At 40.4% G+C, this 26,574-nt stretch overlaps 1 protein-coding gene across 12 annotated transcripts in view; it reads right to left on the bottom strand.

Annotated features, from left to right (window-relative positions):
• The window catches only part of LOC110527876 (forkhead box protein P1-B), a 205,459-nt gene that overhangs the window by 177,478 nt on the left and 1,407 nt on the right, over positions 1-26,574 (bottom strand). The window lies entirely within an intron of this gene.

The raw sequence follows: 26,574 nt of genomic DNA, 5'->3' as shown, positions 1-26,574 counted from the left end.
AGCATTAACATTTTCTACCAATGCTAATAGCAGCTTATGACATCCAGACAATTACAAGGTGACAGAAAATAATAAAACAATGGCGAGACTGTGTTCATTTCATTAGGAATCAATGAATCCGTTTTCTTGCTTTTTGTTACAGAATATAGAACTTTTTAAGATACTGATAATATAGTATATTATAGAATTATATAATATAGAACTGATAATATAGTGTTTTGGACTTTAACAATTAAGTATAAATGGTCTCAAGGCTCCAAACCAATTAACTTTGAAACCAATGCAATCCAAATATCTAGAAATAGGCCTATATGTGTTTATGCTGTAAATATACTTGAGATGAATGAGGGATATTTTGTTAAGGTAGAAGCAGACTTGGCAGTGATGTTCATGTGTTTTCTAATTAGATCTGCCATTGTTGCATTGTCTTGTTTTTTCCAATCTGACATTTGACCTACTGACAGTTTGACCCACCTCTCAGCACAATGAGTAAAACTTATCCCGGTGAAAGCTGATGTTTTTTCCACATACACAGTAAAACCTTCTACATGATTCCCATCGGAAACAGTTCAGAACAGTTTGTGCATATATTATGACAACATTTTGTGACGTTTTTGTTTTGGTCCTTTTCGGCTGCTGGTGCACACACAAAAGATTCGAGGAAAGATGAAGTTCGAGAACCAAAGTCTGCACTCCTTCGTCTGTCATTGGTCAACAGTAAGTGTTTGTTGTCATTCAACGATAACGAGACAAGAGTTTGGACACACCTACTCATTCAAGGGGTTTTCTTTGAATATGTTGTAGAATAATAGTGAAGACATTAAAACTATGAAATAACACTAAGAATCATGTAGTAACCAAAAGTGTTAAACAAATCAAAATAAGTAGCCACCCTTTAAATAGATGACAGCTTTGCACACTCTTGGCATTCTCTCAACCAGCGTCACCTGGAATGTTTTTCCAACAGTCTTGAAGGAGCGCCCACTTATGCTGAGCACTTGTTGGCTGCTTTTCCTTCACTCTGCGGTCCAACTCATCCCAAACCATCTCAATTGAGTTGAGGTCGGGTGATTGTGGAGGCCAGGTCATCTGATGCAACACTCCATCACTCTCCTTCTTGGTCAAATAGCCCTTACACAGCCTAGAGGTGTGTTTCGCGTCATTGTCCTGTTGAAAAACAAATGATAGTCCCACTAAGCGCAAACCAGATGGGATGGTGTATCGCTGCATAATGCTGTGGTAGCCATGCTGGTTAAGCCTTGAATTCTAAATAAATCACCAGCAAAACAACCCCACACCATCACACTTCCTCCTCCATGCTTCACGGTGGGAACCAGACATGCAGAGATAATCTGTTCACCCACTCTGCGTCTCACAAAGACATTTGGACTCATCAGACCAAAGGACAGATTTCCACCGCTCTAATGCCCATTGATCGTGTTTTTTGGCCCAAGCAAGTCTCTTCTTCTTATTGGTGTCCTTTAGTCGTGTTTTTTTGAAGGCCTGATTCACATATTCTCCTCTGAACAGTTGATGTTGAGATGTGTCTGTTACTTAAACTCTGAGGTGCAATCTGAGGTGCAGTTAATTAATGATTTCTGAGGCTGGTAACTCTAATGAACTTATCCTCTGCAGCAGAGGTAACTCTGGCCAGTTTCATCATAGCGCTTGATGGTTTTTGCGACTGCACTTGAAGAAACTTTCAAAGTTCTTGAGAGTTCCCGGATTGACTGACATTTGTCTTAAAGTAATAATGGACTGTTAGTTTCTCTTTGCTTATTTGAGCTTTTATTTGCCATATTATGGACTTGGTCTTTTACCAAATAGGGCTATCATCTGTATACCACCCCTTTCATGTCACAACACAACTGATTGGCTCAAACGCATTAAGAAGGAAAGAAATTCCACAAATTAACATTTAACAAGGCATACCTGTTAATTGAAATGCATTCCAGGTGACTACCTCATGAAGCTGGTTGAGAGAATGCCAAGAATGTGCAAATCTGTCATCAAGGCAAAGGGTGGCTACTTTGAAGAATTTAAAATGTATATTGACTTATTTAACACTGTTTTGGTTACTACATGATTCCATATGTGGTATTTCATAGTTTTGATGTCTTCACCATTATTCTACAATGTTGAAAATTGTAAAGATAAAGAAAAACCCTGGAATGAGTAGGTGTGTCCAAACTTTTGACTAGTACTGTATATATAAATGAGAAACAGATGTGTAGGTCAATATCTTGCAGATAAAGAACTGCTCGTGGTAACGAACATCTCCGTGTAAAGTGGTCACTCCATACTTTTCATGCACAAGCATGGCTTATCGATTTGCAAACACATTTTCCCAATTTGCATAAGCTGTGTGTTGGTTGAGGTATTGTTTTTTTGTTCATTGTTTATTTATTTTTCCTTCTCTAAAAATCAGTTCCACATTGTCCTCCCTCTGCAGTGGGCTGAAGCAGCTGTTGGCTGTTAGTGGCTGCAGACGACACAGTTCACCACTTCTCCAGGAGAAATCGAGACAGAGTGCACCACAGCTGCAGCTGATGAGAGCGGGTGTAAAAGTGTGGCAGACAGAGAGAGGAGATGGAGGTTGAGAGAGACGGAGATAGTGGGAGAGTGAGAGTGAGGATGAGAAAGAGAGAGTGAGTGAATGAGAAAGAGATTGAGAGAGAGAGAGAAAAAAGGCCAGGCATTGTCTTCCACACTCATGTTCCAGAAATAGAATGACTTTTCTCATAAGATGGTAGAAAAATCACTCTATCCAACAGAGCCCGGCGGACTATGCCATTACAGGTCCATCCTCATCACAGGCACTTCCCCTCTCCACGACGGAGGAGCATGAGGCAAGGCGAGCGAGCGGTAGAGGAGCCAGGAAGCCATGCTTTAGGAAGGAGGAAAGGAGCTGAGGCGGAGGATGTCTCCCCGCTCTCTCTCTCTCTCTCTCTCTCTCCCCCTCTCTCCAGCTCCGCTCATTAACTGGGATCCTTTCCAATTCATTTAGGACCCCTGAGATACAACCTTCCCCCAGAATTTACCGAAATGACACAATATTAGCAGATTTGCATATGCGGAACTGTGGAAGCAACAGGCTCTCCTGCTCAATTGACCTATTGGTTGTTGTGGCAGCGGAGTTATTCCCGGGGACGATTTTGTAACCAAGTGTGCGTCATGTGAATACCATCTGGGTACCACTTATTTAAAGCTGGCAGAAGTCCCGTGGCAGCCACCCTGGCAATGAGGAGGAAGGGAATAAATTGCATCATTTACTTAACATCCATTTGCCGTTGTGCCCGTTAAAAACCCATGACTAAATAATTTGGTTATTCCGGCTGCCAGTTACCGCTGTCAGCCAAATTGCGTTGTACATGCGACAAACAGTGCAACTGTCAAAGGGCTGATGAAGGAGTTATCGTAGATGTTAACCACATGAAATCACATTTACAGCAAGTATATTAACAACCTTCAATCCATTTACAGCAAAGAAATGTGCCAGCACATTATGTACAGCACACCACACATAAACAGACAATAAACACATTGTAATTATAATGCCAACTCTTTAATTAGTGGGTCATTTGGGGATGGTCGAACTCACTAATTGTCAGAGTGATGTGAATGGATGGGGGGGAGGGGACACACGTAAGGAGATCAAGCCTCGGGCCCAAAGTTATATATTCCCTACTCTCCTAGCGTGTTAGGAAGCAGAAAATTCAATTGGCATGGTTCCAAAGTAGAAGAGTTGAGTTCCAAACAACCTAAATCAGGAGGGACAAACCTCATGCAAATCATTTACATGAGCTAAACTGTAAGAAAGCCTAACACATCTAAAGGTCTCACATAATGAAGGTTTTCAGAGTGAGAACAATAAGTGTGCCCATTATTAACTGGCTAACAGGTGATCTACGGTAATAATGTCAACTCGAGGGCCCAGTTATCCATCTGGATTTGCCTATCGGATAGGATTAAATGCATAGAAATAGAATGAATATAACGGACGAATCGTTGACTTGAATGGGGACTCTGGTTCTATGTATTCTATTTCTATGCATTTAATCCTATCCGATAGCCGAAATACGGATAGATAACTTTGGAAGAACTGGGCCCAGAGGACCAACGGCAGCTTCAATAAGATCCATTTCCAAGGGGTTACAATACAATATAGAGAACATATTTGTATCCAAAGATTTACTTGTCCACATTTTCACCCACTAACACTGCTAATTGTCCTGTGGAATATTACACCGGATTACTTAACAGATACCTTGCCTCACAGGCTGTAAATAGGATTGCAAACATGTACTTGACCTAACGACAACCTATCCATAACAGGAGAGGACAAAATATACTTTGCGCAATCCATTTTCTGTAGAACATCTACTGTACTGGAAATCAATGACAATGTGAAGTACACATAACAATGGAGCATGAATGGACACCCTGTGATACAGTGGGTGCATTGCAACCAACAGTTAGAATGTTGCGCTGTGCTACGCATTAGCGCTGGAGTTCTTTAAAAAAAACTAGTAACGGGAGATTACATACATTTTATTAAATGTAACCTTTATTTAACTAGGCAAGTCAGTTAAGATCAAATTCTTAATTACAATGACGGCCTACCAAAGGCAAAAGGCCCCCTACGGGGACGGGGACCTGCGATTAAAATAAATAAATACAATATAAATATAGGACAAAACATACATCACAACAAGAGAGACAACACTACATAAAGATAGACCTAAAGACAACAATATACCAAGGCAGCAACTGCGTGTTAAAGCAAACTTGCTTGCAACCAAAAACCTACGAGAATAAACAAGCCAGTAGGCTACACCAACATTGGTTTTCCATTCATACGTGTCAGGTAAATTCCCACGCAGTAGTATTTGCCTGGTTAAAAACGAGGAAATACTGTATTTCAGTTGTATGAACTGATTGTCAAATGGATAAATCGCCCCTAGTCTGCTCAAAGTAGGACTAATTTATTCCGATGATTATACCAACCAGAGGGTGAACATATCTTGAAAGACTTTGGTTACAAGCAGCCCTAAGGTGACACCAACATCATATTTTAGGGAGCGGTAAATGAGGTTACCAATAATGGTTGCAATTGAGATCAGCTGTGCGGGTGAATTTAGCGCATATTGATGGTTTAACAAGAGATCAGCTGGCGATAATCTGGTAGCCATCGACGGTCGCAATGGCGAAGGTGCATAAAGATGTCAGAATATAGATTTGACGTTATTGTTTTACCTCTATCCACCAAGTTTTTAAACAATGGCGCGCAACTTGGTTCAACGCGCCAATAAAATCAGCATAATATACTTTTGGGGTTTTTCAAAGTGCCGCCGTCTTGGAGCTAGAATTGGGATCGTGTATACTGAGCTAATGATGACACAAAAAAAGTCAAGGAGAGCAATGTACAATACAGCGAACTTAGCAAACGAGGCATTTGTGGTAAGTACATGGGGGGGGGGGGGGCCGTCATCCTTATGGACCTCTGCTATTGGCCCAGTATATCTTCAGGTAATGTATCCTCTAACAACAAGAGTCATATCAGCCTGGTAATGACAACCTGGCTGTCTTTTGTTGACATGTTGTTCAATGGTCGGTAGGCACCCTTGAAGTTCACTATAAACTATCAAAAATAAAGAGAGTCGCTCGCACACTCCACCCTGAAGAAGGCACAGTGATGCCGAAACGTTGGTAAATACCCAATAAATTACTGGGAGTTTATATATGGTGTGTGCGACTCTATTTATTTCGATAGTTGATAGTTTATTCACCGTTAGTCAGCACCTCCACACAAAATCATTTTTCTGGGTGTATGTTTTTTATTCTACCCCTGAAGTTTACCCAAATAACAACACAACACCTCAGATCCAACAGTATGATCTCACATGATAGGAAAGGAGAGTCAGCTCCAGTGTGATTGGTAAGCCCAGGTACAATCAGAGGTGGAGACTAAACAAAAATAAAAACAACACCAATGTATTTGCAGTGTAAAATCATGCAGTAGCTAAACAGGTTCCGACAGTCAATCTCACCTGGAGATGTGGTCAGCCCTCAACTCCACTTTGAAGAATGACTGCATTCAAAACAGTCAAATTCCATCATTTCTCGTTTTCAATTAACCTGTCCATGTGAGGTTTATCTGCCACCTTATTGTGTTCCACTAGATCATTTATGTGAGATCGGCCACTATAGAGAAAAGAGAACCGAGATAGAGAAATATTGTGAGGGATACTAATCTACCATCCATCTTATATTCTAATGTATCCATTATGCTCTAAAAAGAGGCTACTCGTCTATTCATTTTATGAGGCATTTACAAAAAAAGATGACACTGCAAGAGTTTCACATGGTGATTAAAACTCTTTGAATTAGCCCTTCAATCATCACTTACAATTGGGTATAAAGTACATAGAAACACACTCCAGAAGCCTAAACTTGACTACTCTATAATATTAAGTGAAAATATTGATTTCCTCATTTCTAAATATGGGGCTCGCCGTTAAATGGAGATATTGATAAGTCAACACGTAAAAGTATGTAAATAATTCCACAACGATAGTATTAACGTCATGGTATTTTGCAGGACTTGTGTCCCACAACTCCCGCATATCAACCAATCAGCATCCAAACAACTGGTTTTATAATATCCAATAGCTCACAACCTTATTTCTCCATCCACAACAAATACCCTTTCAACTTTACTGTAAGCCTGTTATTAAACACAATGGCAATACTAGAAATCCTACCAGTGAGTTGGATGCTCTGCTACTGGATAATACTGGATGTGCATTCACTTAAGTGCTCCGATGTCCCTGGTCAGTGTAACATTCCAGATTTCAAATACAAGGAAGCTGTGTTTTTGGTCCTTTTGGTAGCGACGTACATTTCACCGTACATTTATAATAACATGTAACTCCACAGACTCCCAAAATCTCATGTAACTAGGGTAGTTAAGTGCTACTACCTAAAGTATACCTTATCAAGAGTGTGCAAATGCATACAGTAGCCTATATGCCTACTGTATGTGAAGCAATAGCAGCCGGTGCCCATATGGGATTTTTCTTTTTTAAAGAAAGGATTTCATGAGCATGGCTTTATTTCCATTACAGCATATTGGATGACCGTCATTCATATTCCATTCACCCAGCTCAATGTAACAGCGATAGGTTTAGGCTACCACATGATACTCTAATTATCCTTATATGCAACATGAGGTTGTTACAACCTAGCCTACGAATGGAAGTTTATACCGTAGGTGGACAGGTTGAGAGACAAATTAGAGTAATCAAGGTGATAGACAGTGACACATTCAATACCAGCTTGCACACTCTTGCCTGCATCTAGCTGCATCTAGCTAGCAATATTACTATGAGTAGCACTGTCAAAGCTGCACAAAAAAGTCAGCAAAAAAGCAAACATCGGCCAAGAACAATGTGTTTACAATCCCGCGTTGGTAATAAAGCATTATTTGTTCGAACACAACTTCTGGGGTAGCTAGCTAGCTTTAGCTTGGTACCTAGATAGCACCAATACAACCAGCCTGAAAACAATGACCAGTAGAAACTGCAGTCATTTTCACAATTCTTAGGATTGATTTAGGAATCCTTGTGAGTATTAGCTAGGTAGCCACTTGTTGTTCACCTATTGAAATTGAACTTCAGTTCATGAGAATAAATAGCTAGCCAGCTACTTAACCCTGTTGCCCAAATCTAATGTTATAAGCAGCCAGCTAGCTTCATCTGGCTAGTGAGGCTCGACCTGACCGGGTTATGTGTTGTGAAGCTAGCCACAATAAGGATTAGGCACAATAGTGGAATTTGTGGTTTGCCTTCAAAATAAAACTACCTCTTTGAAAGTGATGCAGAAGGTTACAATTGATGGAATCATGCCATATGTAGACTAGATAATGTTAAACAAGGTTGGAATGTGAAGCAATGAAATGGGGTATCAGTCTACTTGGGGACACCCACAGAACACAACTGTGAAGAGTTTACACAAATATTAGCGTTGTAGCTCTTATCGTGGGACTGTGACTGTGTGAAATCCCCTCCCCAGTCAGCATATTGTGTGTATTGACATTCATATTGCACTGTACAGCTTTACCTAAGAATTGGGGATCAATTAAACGGGGTAGCAGTCTATTCAATACACAAAATATTATTTCCCAATGTCCTCGTCAGAGTTATCAGACTCCAAAACATCCACACAGTATTGTTTTTCCTCGGGAATAGTGTTCAATACACACGTTGAAAATAAATGTGGCTCAATTCACAGTTGTTTCAGTCCTGCAATAACACACAGTCGAAAAGGAAGGTTAAGAGGCTTATCAATTTAATTGACCCCAGGTACGTGCTCCCTGGCCGCAAACACGGAATAGTTTTCCTTAAAGTATCATTTTAAGTGTAGCTCACAATTTAAATTTTTTTAACCTTTATTTAACTTGGCAAGTCAGTTAAGAACTTCTTATTTACAATGACAGCCTACCCTGGCCAAACCCTGACAACGCTGGGCCAATTGTGAGCCACCCTATGGGACTCCAAATCATGGCCAGATGTGATACAGCCTGGATTCGAACCAGGGACTGTAGTGACGCCTCTTGCACTGAGATGCAGTGCCTGTGTGTGTGTTAACTATTTAACTGTACTAGAATGCTTAAAAGGATGCTAAAATTTTAAATAAAATCGGTATAGTTTTTTTGGGGCAAGGAAAATATTGGATATCAGCCAAAAATGTCATATCGGTTCATCACTAATATATATATATATATATAAAATAAATGTACCTATTACGGTGTGGTGCCTGGCCGGGTATACTATTCAGGCTACCTATAATTGTGTCATCCTAAAGTATTATGCTTTCTGCTGACATTCCAAATGACAACAAATGTGTTATGATTGATTTTGATCAAGAACTCGTTAAGATTAGAATGTTAATTTTCCGATTCTGTAACATCCATAACGGAGGGGGTCACATCCATAATGTTTGTTTTTGCTCTTTAAAGTAAGAATGGAAAATTCAATCTATTCAAAATCATAGTTTTTGTGTTTAACCAAGCCTCTCCTTCGAAATGGCTATACATATTTTGCCCAAGACTTACAAACTCACAGACTTTAGCTATTATGTTCAGTCTTCCCAAAAAGCTTGTCCATTTCATAACGCTTCTTATTTATTTCTCCAACATGCCAAAGTCCGTATAGAAGTCCGCTTTTTTGAGTATACACTCCCTCTAAGAGGTACTATAGACACACATCAAAAACTTCATTTGTATTTTGGTTGTCCATTCTGTGAAACATTAAGTTGTGATTTTGCGTTCAAATGTAACGTCCATAACGTGGGATTCATCCGCTCTCCATCCAAGGACCAAAACAAACAAGTCAGCTAAATATCCCCTCCAACACAGCATTTAGTAAGTCTATTGACCAAACTGATAAACAAAAAAATAGCACCTGAGAAAATAAGCATCTCTCTCTTGAGTGGTTGGGGAATGGAGCCCCACCCTGCTTACCACACTGAGAACAAAAACAAACTCCCTCCAAGGAGTCTGGGCAAATACAAGTCACACGCTCCAACCAACACAGGCAAACAACAACAATGTCAGAAGATCTACTGGGAGACTGGGCTATCAAACAACAGCAGCTCTCACACAAACAAGGTTGTGTGTGTGTGTGTGTGTGTGTGTGTGTGTGTGTGTGTGTGTGTGTGTGTGTGTGTGTGTGTGTGTGTGTGTGATAGAGAGAAGCAGAGCGAGAGGAAGAGAGGCATGGAAAGAACAAGGCAACAGTAAACATGTCGTCCCCCACAAATGATGCAGCTTATAGAAAATGTGTTTCTCATGAGGATATGCATAAACAGTGTAAAAAGCATTATGAACACCTGCAAGTTCCATGATACAGGTGAAAGCTATGATCCCTTATTGATGTCACTTGTTAAATCCACTTCAAATCAGTGTAGAAGAAGGGCATGAGACAGGTTGGATTTTTAAGCCTTGAGACAATTGAGACATGGATTGTGTATGTGTGCCATTCAGAGGGTGGATGGGCAGGACAAAACATTTAAGTGCCTTTGAACAGGGTATGTTAGTAGGATCCAGGCGCACAAGATAGTGGCAGCAGAGAACTGGAAGGAAAGGCGCCCAAACGAGGTGTTGGCTTTGGGGATGACCAGTGTAATATACCTGCTGGAGCGCGTGCTACGAGTGGGTGTTGCTATGGTGACCAGTGAGCTGAGATAAGGCAGAGCTTTACCTAGCAAAGACTTATAGATGCCCTGGAGCCAGTGGGTTTGGCGACAAATATGTAGCGAGGACCAGCCAACGAGAGCATACAGGTCGCAGTGGTGGGTAGTATATGGGGCTTTGGTGACAAAACGGATGGCACTGTGATAGACTGTATCCAATTTGCTGAGTAGAGTGTTGAAGGCTAGTTTGTAAATTACATCACCGAAGTCAAGGATTGGTAGGATAGTCAGTTTTACGAGGGTGTGTTTGGAAGCATGAGTGAGGCTTTGTTGCTAAATAGGAAGCCGATTCTAGATTACATTTTGGATTGGAGATGCTTGATATAGGTCTAGAAGGAGAGTTCACAGTCTTGCCAGACACCTAGGTATTTACAGTTGTCCACATATTCTAAAATCAGAACCGTCCAGATTAGTGATGCTAGTAGGACGGGCGGGTGAGGGCAGTGATCGTTTGAAGAGCATGCATTTAGTTTTTCTAGCATTTAAGAGCAGTTGGAGGCCACGGAAGGAGTGTTGTATGCATTGAAGCTCGTTTGGAGGTTTGTTAACACAGTGTCCAAAGAAGGGCCAGATGTATACAGAATGGTATCATCTGTGTAGAGATGGATCAAAGAATCACCAGCAGCAAGAGCAACAACATTGATTATATACAGAGAAAAGAGTCGGCCCGAGAATTTAACCCTTTGGCATCCCCATAGAGACTGCCAGAGGTCCGGACAAAAGGCTCTCCGATTTGACACACTGAACTCAATCTTAGAAGTAGTTAGTGAACCAGGCGAGGCAGTCATTAGATAAACTAAGGCTGTTGAGTCTGCCGATAAGAATGCAGTGATTGACAGAGTCGAAAGCTTTGGCCAGGTCGATGAAGACGGCTGCACAGTACTGTCTTTTATCAATGGCAGTTATGATATTGTTTAGGACCTTGAGCGTGGCTGAGGTGCACCCGTGACCAGCTAGGAAACCGGATTGCATAGAGGAGAAGGCACGGTGCGATTCAAGATGGTTGGTGATCTGTTTGTTCACTTGGCTTTCAAAGACTTTAGAAAGGCAGGGCAGGATGGATATAGGTCTGTAACAGTTTGGGTCTAGAGTGTCTCCCCCTTTGAAGAGGGGGGTGGCCGTGGCCGCTTTCCAATCTTTAAGAATCTCAGACGATACGAAAGAGGTTGAACAGACTAGTAATAGGGGTTGCAACAATGGCAGAGGAGGTGTTAAGCATATCCCAGTTTAGGTCACCTAACAGTAAGAACTCTGATGATAGATGGGGGGTGATCAATTCAAATATGGTGTCCAGGGCACAACTGGGGGCCGAGGGGGGTCTATAACAAGCGGCAACAGTGAGGGACTTATTTCTGGAGAGATGGATTTTTAAAAGTAGAGGCTCGAACTGTTTGGGCATAGACCTGGATAGTATGACAGAACTCTGCAGTCTAACTCTGCCCCCTTTAGCAGTTCTATCTTGATGGAACATTTTGTAATTGGGGATGGAAATTTCAGAATTTTCGGTGGCCTTCCTAAGCCAGGATTCAGACACGGCTAGGATATCAGGGTTGGTGAGGTATGCTAAAACAGTGAATATAGCAAACTTAGGGAGGAGGCTTCTGATGTTAACATGTATGAACCCAAGGCTTTTACGGTTACAAAAGTCAATAAATGAGAGCGCCTGGAGACACGCAGGGCCTGGGTTAACCTCTACATCACCAGAGAAACAGAGGAGGAGTAGGATGAGGGTACGGCTTAAGGCTATAAGAACTGGTCGTCTAGTGCGTTGGGAACAAAGAATAAAAGGAGCAGATTTCTGGGCGTGGTAGGATAGATTCAGGGCATAATGTACAGACAAGGGTATGGTAGGGTGTGAGCACAGTGGAGATAAACCTAGGCATTGAGTGACAATGAGAGAGGTTGCATCTCTGGAGGCGCCAGAGATGCAATATTAACACTAACGAGTACGATCACATATTTGTGATCATTGTTGAGTGGTCCCTGCAGCGTACCATCGCAAATATGTACATGTATATGTACATCAAAAATAATGTATGATGCAACAAACACGACTAAACAACATTATTGTCTGAAAAGCATCTAAACAATGTTTTTGTACTGATGGGAAATAAGTCATCACAACTTTATTCCTCAATTTCACCTTTTATTGTAAAAGATAAATGCAAACATCATCCAAGCATCACACAGAACACATCCACAGCCAAACTCACTCCAAAAACCAGTCTATATAACTTGTTGCACTGACAAAAAAACTAAACATAAGCTAGCAACCTAACAGCTAAACTTGTTTACTATGTACCACATCTCTGGTGAGCACAAGCGAAAAATGCAATATTGTTTAGAAAAGAGATGCGTATCAGCTAACCTAACAGCAGCTAAATTCTTTGATGGCAGTCATGTTTGTTTATGTTTGACAAGCGAAAACTCCCTAATCCCAGAATTCCATTCACTATAAGACGCAAATAAACAAAGTCAAAGATGGCTGCGCCCAAAGCCCGAAAAATTTGCCCACTTCTCAGCATTTTACAAGTCTTCGATGTACTTGTTACAGTGTATACAAGAACAGGAGCACATGTCTTGACAAGTTGTTTACAGTTTTTGACAAGTCACAAAGCAGATAAAATGTTATCACCTCACAGATCATCACCCCAAATACAAGCCTAATGCATAGCCTAACAGTAGCACGAAAACTAAACAGGGTGGCCCAATTTGGGTGAAACCATTTTAGGGGGGTTTGTGGGGTTCATTTCATTTGAGGGGGATTTCAAGTTCATGTGGGGAAGGTATCGTGGGGAGATATGCCGCAGGAAATATTACTATGATGGGGGATTTATCAATAAATGGGGGGGCAAACCCCTGGAACGGGGGGTCTGTGCTGGCAACCCTGAGTAACGATAGTTACGAAAGTCAGTCGAGTAAACCATCCCTTCACCTCATATTTTTATAACATCTTTGGTCTGACAGACGTTTACATGACAACTAGAATGCATTGTATAATGTCAATAAACATGGCGCCACACATAGCTGGCATTTACACTACATGGCCAAAGGTATGTGGACACCTCAAATTAGTGGATTTGGCTATTTCAGCCACAGCCGTTTCTGACAGGTGTATAAAATTGAGCACACAGCCATGTAATGTCCTTAGACAAACATTGGCAGTAGAATAGCCCGTACTGAAGAGCTCAGTGACTTTCAACGTGGCAGCGTGATAGGATGCCACCTTTCCAACAAGTCAGTTGGTGATATTTCTGCCCTGGTCAACTGCAAATGCTGTTATTGTGACGTGGAAACATCTAGGAGCAACAAAGGCTCAGCCGCAAAGTGGTTAGCCAGACAAGCTCACGGAACAGGACCGATGAGTGCTGAAGTTCGTAGCGCGTAAAAAAATTGTCTGTCCTCAGTTGCAACACTCACTACCAAGTTCCAAACTGCCTCTGGAAGCAACGTCAGCACAATAACTGTTTGTCGGGAGCCGCACAAAAGCCTAAGATCACCAAGCATTGGCTGGAGTGGTAGAAAGCTCGCCACCATTGGACTCTGGAGCAGTGGAAACACTTTCTCTGGAGTGATGAATCGCGATTCACCATCTGAACGGCCGACGGATGAATCTGCATAGTTCCATCTGTAAAGTTTGACGGAGGAAGAATAACGGTCTGGGGTTTATTTTCATGGTTCGGGCTTGGACCCTTACTTACAGTGAAGGGAAATCTTAATGCTACAGCATACAAGAACATTCTAGATGATTGAGGCTTTGATTCCAAATGTTGTGGCAACAGTTTGAGGAAGGTCTTTTCGTATTTCAGCATGACAATGCCCACGAACACAAAGCAAGGTCTATACAGAAATGGTTTGTGGAGATCGGTGAGGAAGAACTTGACTGGCCTACACAGATCCCTGACCTCAACCCCATCGAAAACCAAGCCAGGCCTAGTCGCCGAACATCAGAGCCTGACCTCACTAATTATCTTGTGGCTGAATGGAAGCAAGTCCCAGCAGCAATGTTCCAGCAACTAGTGGAAAGCCTTTGCAGAAGAGTGGAAGCTGTTATAGCAGCAAGGGGGGGACCAACTACATATTAATGCCCATGATTTTCGAATGAGATGTTCGATGAATAGGTGTCCCAATACTAAGCCAAGTAGTGTTGCTTAGCATTAACTCATCGCAATCAGTACAACCATCCAAAAACGTGAATAAAACAGTAAATACATTATGCTCCATACATACAGTAGAAACGACAATATACAGAAACTATAATGATAACGTAATAAGGCACTTACTTTCATAGGAACACACACACATGTCCAAAGTTTTTATTAGCAAGGAAAACAAAAATGAAGGCAATGTGGGCGTCAGCCGGAAAATGTGCCTGCAGGAAAAAGTTTGTGCAGGTTCTGTTCTGAACGGAGATGTGCAAATGTCTGTATTCTTGATCTGGGGAAACACTAGGGAAGTGCTTGGGCTCTCGTTGTAGACGGCTCAGTAAAGCCTCAAACATAAATTGTCTGCAACAGTGAAATGGGCTACTGCTATGTGAATTAATGAGGAGGTGGAACACACCTCAATTCAAACTGCTGTTATGAAATAAAACTTGTTATACAAGCATTTGAAATTGACAAATTGAAAGAGCCTTTAGATAATTTGCAAGCAGCATGCCTTGTTTTGAGGGGAGTGCAGGTTAACTGTCCTGTAGCGTAACTATCACACTTTGGAACAGTGAGTGCATTCTGACATCAGCCACATAAAAAAAAAGGTCCCGCTGGAGCGACCGTTAGAGATATTTGGAATCCACACGTGAAAAGGTTAAGGTGCTCTTAATGTTTTGTACAATCAGTGTATGTACAAATATGTCATGACTGTAGCTCAAAACGGGACAGGAGATATGCTTGTTCAAAGTTTGGTGTCTGAGAGATCACGTGACAAACACATTTCAGTTGATTACTATAGCGCCCCTTTGGGGCAATCAGTGTCATTTTGTAAATGCCAGAACTCTATGGTAAGATGCATCATTCACCCAAGTTCCTTCAAAATTGAGCCAGTGGTGTCTGAAATATTGCGTGTGACTAACATACTGACGGAGACAGATCCATAGTGGCTCCTCAATTTCAACACACCCCTTGCACAGTCTTCACATTTTTCTAGCCTAAAATGTAATCTAAAAAGGAATTAAATAAGATTTTGTTCCTATTGATCTACACGACCTGCTCCTCATTTTCAAAATGAAGGCAATACAACAACAACAAAAATCTAAATGACTAAGAAATACAAAATGAGAATGTATTGATTGCATATGGTTTTCACACCTCTGAGATAATATTTGGTGGAAGCACCTTGGGCAGCCATTACAGCTGTGGATCATTTTGAATAATATTCTACCAACCTTGCACAACTGTTAATTAAGGAAACTTACAGTAAGCTCCAAAAGTATTGGGACAAATTCACTTATATGTCTATTAATCTTTTACTGCAGTGGGCTAAATTAGGGTCACACAGAGTGTTTCTTGGCAGTCTTAAACAAATCTACTTTAAAAACAGAAGTATACACCTCACACACATGGTTATGGGCTTAAAAATAGAAGACACCTGTACCATGTCAGATAGAGTTTAAATTAATAGTTAGCATTTTACCATTACAATAGTTACAATAGTTAGCATTTTCGGGAGCTTACGATATTTGTGCGTCTGTAATTTTGACAAAAATAATGGACATACTTGCTGCATGTTGCCCTAAGAGAGTTGTGCAAAGTACAATAGTATTCACAGCTGTAATGGCTGCCAAAGGTGATTCCACTAAGTTTTAACTCTGGAGTGTTAAGACATATGTAATCAAGACACTTTCATTGTTTTATTGTGTATTAATTTTGAGTTTCCCTCTCTTTTTTAAAAATACTTTCTTTCCCTTAAATGTGAAGGCAGCAAAATGTGAAGACACTGTTAAGGGTGTGTAGACTTTCACTAGGCACTGTAATTCCCCCATTTTCAGGTCATCTGAGTCATTGAGGTAAGGCAAGTCACCATCAGCATTTATTCATCTACTATGTTGTGTGGACAAACCACATCAGTATGATTTCATTTAGGTAAAGCCTTTCCTTTCAATATGCAATATCATATGCTTCAACTCAATATTCAAGGGACTCTGAAAATAGAAGTCATGAATCTAGGTTAACACAGCCATTATCTACAAAAGGTACTGTGTCCTCATGAGAGACTCTAAATCCTCAAGGCCTTCCACAATCACCAGCCTTGAGCACCACGCTTATATTTCAGCCTACTATAATAAGCCTAGTGAAGAGTGAGCTGTAAACCATCCATACAGTTATTCTTTGGATAACTCTTCTCAAGGAGGGAGAACTTCTATTTGAACCATTTAATCAAACTAGTAGCCTAGATGTTGACTTGTCTGTCAATCAAATCCATTTTGGTGTAACACCCGTCACTTTCCATGATTTGCTTACCCTCTCAGACTATTGTCAAATATACGACTAATAATGAGTAATAATATACGTTTTTACAGTACTTCCCAAATAGTCCACCCAGGTACATTGTACCACTTACAGATGTAGGACAAATAATGATCCTGTTCTACTCTCTTCTACTGGTACCTTAAATGAGGCAGAGTAGTTGTAAAAGTAACTTTAGACTTTCATCTATGTTCTGTGCTCATCAGAGTAGTTGATCCTCTCCCAGAGAGCGAGAGCAGTACATCTCTGAGAATTACAGCTCCCCTATTACCACCCAGCTGGTAAATACATATCAAATAAACAAGCAACAACCACTCAATTAAGAGCAGCCTTTTTAAAAATCATGGTTCTAAAACATGTATGTACTAACATCTAATACAGAAGAAGACTAGAGCAAAAGGGGACATTCAACTTCAAAGTTAAGTTATATCAGTTTTATTTACTTAGAATATTTCAATTGGCATCATTTCGCTAAATCATTCAAAACATGCTCCAATAAGTGAATTAATATGCACCTCTGATTAAAAAGGTGTTTTAATCGTGAACATAGGCCAGGGAAATGTGGGAATAGTGTTGTTCCATCTCAAAGTAGTAGTTCAAATGAAACAGATCATTTTCTTGAAAGGAGAGAGCGAGAGCGGAAAGGAACAACATTGTTTAATTCAAAGGCAGAGAGAAAGAGTGCATTAACAACCTGTCAACAAAATTTGCATTGCTGCTCTCCCCTGTCTCTCCTCTAGCCCACAGTGCTGCCGGCTCAGATCTGAATACTGTGATGGCTTATCACATCATGAGCGGCAGGGCTAAGCTGGAGCGATGCGCCCAAGAACATGATCAAAGCACAGCAACTTTCCGCCCAGCCCTGATGATGGAAGAGCAGGCCCTGCCATGTTATGTTTCTTGTCAGGGTTGGGCTGCCAACTGAGAACACACCAAAGACGCCAAGGTTGGGACTGGCTGACTGACTCCCTTAGCAGTGCTCTGCTCCCTTGGCCTTAATGCACATGTTGTGAAATACTATAGCTGATTTAAACTAGTGTTGCTGGTGTTCTAAAGGAGGCATTACTGCTTATGTTTAGGTGTTTGGTGCTAATTCTCATTGTCGAGCACAGGCAGATCCCAGATTAGTGGAAGCATCAGTACGATGAGAAGGACTGTGGTCCAATAGGCAAATACCTTAAGGTCATGTACACGAGGCAAAAATTACATTTTTGCATGTACTTTTCAAGATGTATTTATTATTTTATTTTGTATTTTTTTTTTGGGGGGGGGGGGGGGGGTATTTTGGTCCATTAACATTAGTATTTTGAAAAGGTCAAAATAAAAATGTTAGACAGTTTGAGAAAATGTATATTTTCATTATTTTATCATACTACCATCATCAAAATGTCATGAATTGTAACCACTTTTAAATTGACATACATCCATAACTTCAAAGTTTACCACATTGAATCACACAATTTAAAATAACATTTCATAGAGAATGTTACAAACTGAACTATATGTAGTAACTTAATCCGGTCATGGAGTACTTTAACAAAATGAATGAAAAATATTTAGGCAAACTTCATCCAGTGTCCAGCAAAATGGACTCCCGTGATATCATTAAATATGCTCATATTTGCATATCACAAAATGTGCATAATTTAATACAATATTTCAGAGGGGGGAAAGTATTATATTTGTGTACACATTCAACTGGTAGAAATTGATTGTGATATGATTAAGGGGAAAATAACAAACATATTAGGGTGTGGTGCCTGGACCTTAAAGGAAAAATCCACCCAAAACCACTCATTCCTATAATTTGCAATATTACATAACACTAACATGTGAGAACAATATTTTTGTGAACAAATGTTTCATTTTGTCATTATAATAAGGTTGTTAGCAACATGTGAAAATCGTTGTGGAAATCTGTTGCAGCTCAAGTCAACTACAAAATGGGCTGGCTGACTAGCTAGCTAGCAAACGTAGCTACACACAATAATACCAAAGTAAATATAGGCATGTGAAGTAGCTAGTTAGCTATAAAATCTCCTAAACAATAAATTATCAATTTTGGAGTCTACAATCTCACCATGTTCAACTTGCAGATATACGTGCCTCACAGAGTGGAGTCTGACATTCGCAACGATCATGCAATGCCCCCTGGGGACGCAACGTACTCTGGACTGAAGAGGCAAACAAATAGGATAAATATGTTAGACCCTCTGTTAAATTACACATTGCTCGTGGTAGGAATATGATCAATGGCTCATTTGAGAGAAGACAACGTCCTGTATTGAAATCTGACATGTATGATAGACATTTACCCTAGAGGTCGACCGATTAATCGGAATGGCCAATTTTAATTAGGGCCAATTTCAAGTTTTCATAACAATCGGAAATCAGTTTTTTTTTTTACACCTTTTATTTAACCTTAAATTTAACTAGGCAAGTCAGTTAAGAACACATTCTTATTTTCAATGACGGCCTAGGAACAGTGGGTTAACTCCCTTGTTCAGGGGCAGAACGACAGATTTTTACCTTGTCAGCTCGGGGATTCAATCTTGCAACCTTACAGTTAACTAGTCCAACGCTCTAACCACCTGCTTTACATTGCACTCCACGAGGAGCCTGCCTGTTACGTGAATGCAGTAGGAAGCCAAGGTAAGTTGCTAGCTAGCATTAAAAACGTATCTCATAAAAATAAAATAAAAATCAATCAATCAATCATCACTAGTTAACTACACATGGTTGATGATATTACTAGTTTATCTAGCGTGTCCTGCTTTGCATATAATCGATGCGGTGCGTATTTGCGAAAAGGGACTGTCGTTGCTCCAATGTGTACCTAACTATAAACATCAATGCCTTTCTTAAAATCAATACACAAGTATATATTTTTAAACCTGTATATTTAGTTAATATTGCCTGCTAACATAACTCATTGCGAACTGTGTGAAGACTATTTCTTCCTAACAAAGACAGCCAACTTCGCCAAACTGGGGATGATTTAACAAAAGCGCATTTGCGAAAAAGTTGCACGACTGTACCTAACTATAAACATCAATGCCTTTCTTAAAATCAATACACAGAAGTATATATTTTTAAACCTGCATATTTAGCTAAAAGAAATCCAGGTTAGCAGGCAATATTAACCAGGTGAAATTGTGTCACTTCTCTTGCGTTCATTGCACGCAGAGTCAGTGTATATGCAACAGTTTGGGCAGCCTAATTTGCCAGAATTTTACGTAATTATGACATAACATTGAAGGTTGTGCAATGTAACAGGAATATTTAGACTTATGGACGCCACCCGTTAGATAAAATACGGAACAGTTCCGTATTTCACTGAAAGAATAAACGTCTTGTTTTCGAGATAATAGTTTCCGGATTCGACCATATTAATGACCCAAGACTCGTATTTCTGTGTGTTATTATGTTTATGTGTGTTATTATGTTAACTAAGTCTATGATTTAATAGAGCAGTCTAACTGAGCGATGGTAGGCACCACCAGGCTCGTAAGCATTCATTCAAACAGCACTTTCGTGTGTTTGACAGCAGTTCTTCGCAACGCTTCAAGCATTGAGCTGTTTATGACTTCAAGCCTATCAACTCCCGAGATTAGGCTGGTGTAACCGATGTGAAATGGCTAGCTAGTTAGCGGGGTGCACGCTAATAGTGTTTCAAACGTCACTCGCTCTGAGACTTGGAGTGGTTGTTCCCCTTGCTCTGCATGGGTAACGCTGCGTCGAGGGTGGCTGTTGTCATTGTGTTCCTGGTTCGAGCCCGGGTAGGAGCGAGGAGAGGGATGGAAGCTATACTGTTACACTGGCAATACTAAAATTCCTATAAGAACATCCAATAGTCAAAGGTATATGAAATACAAATCGTACAGAGAAATAGTCCTATAATTCCTATAATAACTACAACCTAAAACTTCTTACCTGGGAATATTGAAGACTCATGTTAAAAGGAACCACCAGCTTTCATATGTTCTCATGTTCTGAGCAAGGAACTGAAACGTTAGCTTTTTTACATGGCACATATTGCACTTTTACACCTTATTTTTGCATTATTTAAACCAAATGTAACATGTTTCATTATTTATTTGAGGCTAAATAGATTTTATTGATGTATTATATTAAAGTTAAAATAAGTGTTCATTCAGTATTGTTGTAATTGTCATTATTACAAATACATGTTTTTAAAAATCATCCAATTAATCAGTATCAGCTTTTTTTTGGTCCTCCAATAAATCGGTGTCGGCGTTGAAAAATCATAAAATCAACCTCTAATTTACACAATCTAAAAGTCAGATTCCTATTAACTTCCAATGTAGTGAGAGAGGCTTTATCGCAATGCTACATCAGAACTGCATAATTTCTGCCTGCTTGAAAAACAATAGCTCAGATACACATGAAAACGTGAAATGACCCAGGGATTCGATAGGACATCCCTCAAAGATGCACAAAAACAATATTACATTCAAATTGGGTGAATCGTTACTTTAAAAAGGCAAGAGACCTTGTACACAAATGTAGAAACACACACATAGGCCAGCTGAGAGAAACAGGTGTAGAGGTCTCGCAAGGGAAGCTGAACACAGATTGTAGCATATGGCTGGGCCTCTGATGTCTGCTTAAAACTGTTTGCTGCGTACCTGTGAAACACCCAAAAGGGAGCGTGGATAACTCTAAGCTATGCTGGACATATTCTACTAGGGAAATTCTGCTAAGAAATGCAGAATTTAAGTAAATAGTGCAGTATTCTAAATAATTGTCAGGAAAAAAAATGTGCTTGTGCAGCCAAGGTAATAATAGGAGTACAGTGATTCGGAAAGTATTCAGACCCCTTGACTTTTTCCACATTTTGTTACGTTACAACCTTATTCTAAAATTGATTACAATTGTTTTCCCCCTCATCAATATACACACACACACACACACCCCATAATGACAAAGCAAAACATTTTTTTGAAATGCTTGCAAATGTATATATTTATATAGAAAATGAAATATTACATTTACATAAGTATTAAGACCCTTTACTCATTACTTTGTTGAAGCACCTTTGGCAGCAATTTCAGCCTTGAGTCTTCTTGGGTATGAGGCTACAAGCTTGGCATGTATTTCAGGAGTTACTCCCATTCTCTACAGATCCTCTCAAGCTGTAGGTGTAACAGTTTAGCTTCCGTCCCTCTCCTCACCCCTACCTGGGCTCGAACCAGGGATCCTCTGCACACATCGACAACAGCCACCCTCAAAGCATCGTTACCCATCACTCCACCAAAGCCGCAGCCCTTGCATAGCAAGAGGAACAACTACTTCAAGGTCTCAGAGCGGGTGATGTCACCAATTGAAACGCTGTTAGCGTGCACCCCGCTAACTAGCTAGCCATTTCACATCGGTTACATAGGGATGGTGCCTGGTTTCCTCCTTATGTGACACTTGGCATTCAGGCCAAAGAGTTTAATCTTGGTTTCCTCAGACCAGAGAATCCTGTTTCTCATGGTCAGAGTCCTTTAGGTGCCTTTTGGCAAACTCCAAGCGGCCTGTCGTGCATTTTACTGAGGAGTGGCTTCCGTCTGGCCACTCTACCATAAAGTCCTGAATGGTGGAGTGCTAATGAGATGGGAGAACCTTCCAGAAGGACAACCATCTCCATAGAGGAACTCTGGAGCTCTGTCAGAGTGACCATCAGGTTCTAGGACACCTCCCTGACCAAGATCCTTCTCCCCGATTGCTCAGTTTGGCTGGGCGGCCAGCTTTAGGAAGAGTCTTGGTGGTTCCAAACTTCTTCCATTTAAGAATGATGGAGGCCACTGTGTTCTTAGAGACCTTCAATGCTGCAGACATTATTTGGTACCCTTCCCCAAATCTGTGAAGACACAATCTTGTCTTGGGGCTCTACGGACAATTCCTTCGACCTCGTGGCTTGGTTTTTGCTCTGACACGCACTGTCAACTGTGGTACTATATATAGACAGGTGTGTGCCTTTCCAAATAATGTCCAATCAATTGAATTTAGCACAGGTGGACTCCAATCAAGTTGCAGAAACATTTCAAGGATGATCAATGGAAACAGAATGCACCCAAGCTCAATATCGAGTCTCATTGTAAAGGGTCTGAATACTTATGTAAATAAGTGATATAGATAGATATATATATCTATCTAATACAGTGGGGCAAAAAAGTATTTAGTCAGCCACCAATTGTGCAAGTCCTCCCACTTAAAAAGATGAGAGGCCTGTAATAAATACTTATTTTCCACCATCATTTGCAAATAAATTCATAAAAAATCCTACAATGTGATTTTCTCGATTTTTTTCTTCTCATTTTGTCTGTCATAGTTGAAATGTGCCTATGATGAAAATTACAGGCTTCTCTCATCGTTTTAAGTGGGAGACCGTGCACAATTGGTGGCTGACTAAATACTTTTTTTGCCCCACTGTATGTATATATACACACACACACACATTTGCTAAAACATTTGCTAAAATGTCTAAAAACCTGTTTTCACTTTGTCATTATGGGGTATTGTGTGTGTGTGTGTGTATATTGATGCGTAAAAACATTATTTCATCCATTTTAAAACAAGGCTGTAATGTAACAAAATGTGGAAAGGGGTCTGAATACTTTCCGAATGCACTGTATATCGACCTTGAAAAACACAGAGACGAAGGCCATAAGTATTGAGTCACTGAGGAGAGCAGAAAGAAGGGACCAAGGCCACCCCTCAACAGGGACACCAGGCATAGGAAAACCTTGGCCAACATGTAGGAGTGTCTGTAGTCTTATTCCCAGCCAAGAAGGTGCTGTTCAATACAGTGATTCCACTGCATGCATATGTGACGTGAAATAGTTGATATGGGCTATATGTGCATATCACGACATGTGACCACTTCAACCTACTTGTGAGACACACAGGTGAGTAGTATAGTGAAAAAGAAAATTACTGAAATATCGAGATCAATACTCCACAACAGTCTGGATCAGAGCAGGCATCCTTTGGTGTTTTCAAATGTCACATTCATAGAAAGTCTCACCACTAGGAACAGTGTTGTGTGGGATCCCTCCCTTTACCCATGCGGATCCTGCCCGTGGAACCCTGGGTCTGACCTAATGGGGTTAATATTGCTTGCCATTATATCCTTTCAATCTCCAAAATACATCTCACATCTCAGATGCCCTTGAGGTTTGACAAGTCAGCTCTATGGCAAAAAAAGAATGTGTGAGAAAAATGTATGGAAGATGTACATATTTGAATATGAGAGGTGTTTAGATTTGCACAAGCATTTGCTTTCTTTATGAGTAGATTGAGTGAAACATTACTTTCAGGCATAGTCACTACGCTCTACACTCCTACACACATGCAAAGTTTTCACATCTAATGCAAACCAACAGTACTACAGAGAGTGTAGTTTGCAGCCGTAGACACATTGAAATGGCACAATTGTCTAGTGCCCTTTCATTATTACTCTTCCATTCTAGTATATAAGTGAACTCATTTGACCACCTTTCAATGGATTATTGATGATAAGCAGGTGAAACTAAAGTAATTAGGTCTCAGGTGGGCATCCACCAAAACAACAGAACCTGTATGATGTACAGTATAACATGAAATAGACATAAATACTAAATTGTAGACAAACAACTGCCAACGGGTAACAAAATAGGCACTAATGATTTCGCAAAAAATCATTGCACTGAAAAAAAAGGTGTGAAAATAATCAAATGTCCATTAGAAAATTGTACAAAAAAAATGTACTAACTTTTTATCATGCAACATCAAGAAATGTCACACTTCCTTTCTTCCCCATGTTGCCAGTGACATTATGTCACCCTCCCTTTTTTATGGACAGATGACAGAGGAAGACAGTAATTAATGGTTGAATTAGTTAATGGCCGTCCTGAGCGTGTGCAGTCTCCATGGAAACAGAGGAGCTGCTCGGATCTCACCTGAAGCCGTCCACTCCCTGACCAATGGCCTGGCAGCCTGGCATGGAGAGCACAGTGTGCCAGGGGCACGCCGCAGAGAGACAACAGCTGCCTGGGCACCCCACAGGGAGTGGGACAACACTAACCTTTACCCTGCAAATATTGTCCTGCTTTCCTTTGTTACCCATTCCATTAGAACGGAATAGCTCACTAATAAACACTGTAGGTATACTAGTCACACTTGTGCTGCTTTACAATCCTACCATTCATTCCCTCATCCTTTCCTGTCCATGTACGACCAATTTTTAATGTAAACTTGCGTGAGTCACATGACAAACTCATGATGTGAATGTTCCAACAGTGAGGTGATGATATTTAAATACACAAGTTACATAGGGAAAGTTATCCATAAGTGGTACCACTTCACATTACAGTAACTCTGTATAAAACAATAATGACAGGGCAAATACCCTAATACCAGCCCTAATCTGGAAACTCGATGTAGTGTGAAAGCTCATTCCCACCAAAATAACTTTTCTTATCTTTGAGCTGCTAGCGAGGGCACAGTCAGTTTACAGGCCTTCCGTACCCAGCACTGGGTATTTCAGCGTGTGTTCACAAAATACTGAGCAGTCAGATGAAAGAGCAAGCCCGCCCACTCCGGGATGGGAGTCCTCCTCAGACTGAATACATGAGTGACTGATTACTTTCTCACCAATTTAGCCTCAATTCTCATTATGCACAGAGGACCCAAAACACACGCCTGTGTATGTACTAAAAAGGCCAAACTGAAAATCAGGACTTTAGAAAATAACACAGAAGTACATTACGGATTGGACAGGAATTCAAGGAGGCTAAATAATAAAACTGCATATGACTACCCCGTCTTGATTTTAATACTTTTTTCAGACTGTGAATTTTTTCAGTTGCAATAGGGGGCAGGGAAAGCACTGTAGTTTCATCTGGCATAAAGCAGTCTGAGAGGACACTGTTAGTGTGTTCCTGTCAGACAGGAGAAGAAAGGCTGGGGCTCTCTGGACACTGGCTGTATAAAACACCAGAGCTGGAAAGTATCAAAGAAAGTTCACCCTGTGCTTTTTAAACCTGGGTCAGCATTTGCGAAGGTCCATTTCTGCATAAGTGAGCACACAAACCCCAGTGCTTGTTCAAATAGTCTGCAGCTCTCTCTCAGGCAGCTCATGACAACAGCCCAGCAGCAGCAGCATTGTTTGATCTTCAATGTTTTCCTTAATCTGGGTTGTCAAGGTTCGCTTGTTCAAGGCTGTTTACTTTACTTCTCCTACAAAAAGTGTTTTTTCCCCTCAGACAATGACTAATCCAAAGAGCAAGAAAGAGGGAGCTCTGCCAACGATAGATGTTAAAGCTGCGGTTGCCTTTTGTTTTTTGATGGTTTTAGCTCCAATAGCGCACCAGCTGCAGGTTTGGTTTGTGCCCTTATTGTGAGGAAAATGTAGATCTAACTGTTTTGTGCTTGTTATGTTCCCTCCTATTTTAGGGAAACAATCATGGTCTATATATACAAAATTATTAAAATATGATATACACCCTGTGTGCAAGTTAAAGTGTGTTATTTTTTTTTTGCAATAGTGGTGATTTAATATAGTTCAAGATGTAAATAATAGAACAGAAAATAAATAGAATAACTGAACACACTTGCCATTATAAAGTGCAAGCAAAATATGTTGAAATTAATCTGTTAGTGCAACACTTAGCACTACCTCGTAAAAAAAACTCCAACACTACCGTTTGATATGGTCTTTGCTGTACAGCACCACTACAATAACAAACGTGTCATTTATCAAAGTTCTTTGCTCTACTTTCAACGTGGAATATATTCTTGCACAAAAATATGAATATAATCTACTACAACCCAATCAAAAAAAGTTATATAAAACTTTCATCCTCCAACG

This window comes from Oncorhynchus mykiss, chromosome 7 (genome assembly GCF_057628025.1).
Source record: "Oncorhynchus mykiss isolate SJ-2025 chromosome 7, ASM5762802v1, whole genome shotgun sequence".
Lineage (NCBI taxonomy): Eukaryota > Metazoa > Chordata > Actinopteri > Salmoniformes > Salmonidae > Oncorhynchus > Oncorhynchus mykiss.
Note: the sequence above shows the minus strand (reverse complement) of the source record. Positions and strands in the feature narration are given on the sequence as shown.